This window comes from Trichomycterus rosablanca, unplaced genomic scaffold, assembly GCF_030014385.1.
Source record: "Trichomycterus rosablanca isolate fTriRos1 unplaced genomic scaffold, fTriRos1.hap1 scaffold_255, whole genome shotgun sequence".
Lineage (NCBI taxonomy): Eukaryota > Metazoa > Chordata > Actinopteri > Siluriformes > Trichomycteridae > Trichomycterus > Trichomycterus rosablanca.
The window spans coordinates 46677-47900 of NW_026947083.1; the positions used below are offsets into that span (position 1 = coordinate 46677).

General features: G+C 41.7%; 1 non-coding gene across 1 annotated transcript; it reads right to left on the reverse strand.

Annotated features, from left to right (window-relative positions):
- Window positions 1-639: 639 nt before the first annotated feature.
- Window positions 640-713, reverse strand: trnan-guu (transfer RNA asparagine (anticodon GUU)). Its single transcript has one exon. It is a non-coding gene; the product is annotated as a tRNA-Asn (tRNA).
- Between the last annotated feature and the right edge of the window lie 511 nt (window positions 714-1224).

A 1224-nucleotide genomic window follows, 5' to 3' on the forward strand; every position in this document is an offset into this window, starting at 1 on the left:
CGTTTTCTCCACTCAAATGATCCACAGGTGAGTTTAATAACAAGCAGCAGAAACAGCGTCCTGTAATAAGAGTCCCAATACCGCTAGATCCCACTGTCACTCTGTTCATTGTAGTGCTGCTGGGTCCTAGTGCCCTATAGTTCACCTACCATACTGCGCTCCATGTGTCTCCTACATGCAGTGACCCACAGTAATACTCAGTATGAGCAGAAAGACGCGACTAACTTACACTTTTACATTTTGTTCTTATTGTTATATTCTGAATTGTGTTTGTTTGTAAACTGTGAATTAGTTCTTAATCTGGTCGTGATGTTAGTGAATTAAACCTACATCTCTCTGATGGTCTGACCGATGAGCTGTCTGTTCTGACATGCTGCTTAAGCCCGGCTAGCTCAGTCAGTAGATCATGAGACTTTTAATCTCAGGGTTGTGGGTTCGAGCCCCACGATGGGTGAGTATTTTCATTTAATTTAAAAAGGGCGTTCTTCCACTTTGAACAGCCAGTCTCCGGTGACTTGTAGGACTGTTGTTTACTGGATGTTTTTCAGTTACTTATTTCCACTATTCTGTGGGACTACACATTGTTGTTGTGTCTCATATCCGTTTGATCAACAGGCAGGTTGTGCAATTAAAGACACTCGTCCCTGGGTGGGCTCGAACCACCAACCTTTCGGTTAACAGCCAAACACGCTAACCAATTGCGCCACAGAGACACACGCGCAGCTAGTTCATTGGACAGTACACATGGGTCACATGATATGCTAACGTTTACCTCAGTCTTTACCACCCTGTTCTTGTGCCATCTTTATTCTGGCTTCATTTCACCTAATTAACGTGGCATGACCTTTATAAATGCTTACAATCAATTTTGTCAATGGCAAAAATAAATAAATAAATAAATGAGTAAAAAGAGAACTGCTGTGTAATTTAGTGAATTCTTACACTGCACATGGCAGAAAACTAAAAGAAATGTAGACCGTGTAGAATAAAAGTATTAGGAAAGTATGAGGTTACAGCATCAGCTTTTATTTATTCTTAAAAGAAAAATACATGAACCTCAGTCATCTCACACGAAGATCTGTTCTGCTCAACAACAGTAAAGCTCTCCATCGTTTCTGTGTGGCAGCTCCATAACTGAAGGGCTGTCAGTGTTGGGTATGAATCGGGTATGTGGGTATACGCCCTACCTTTGTACGTAGGCCGCATAGCTCAGTTGGTTAGAGT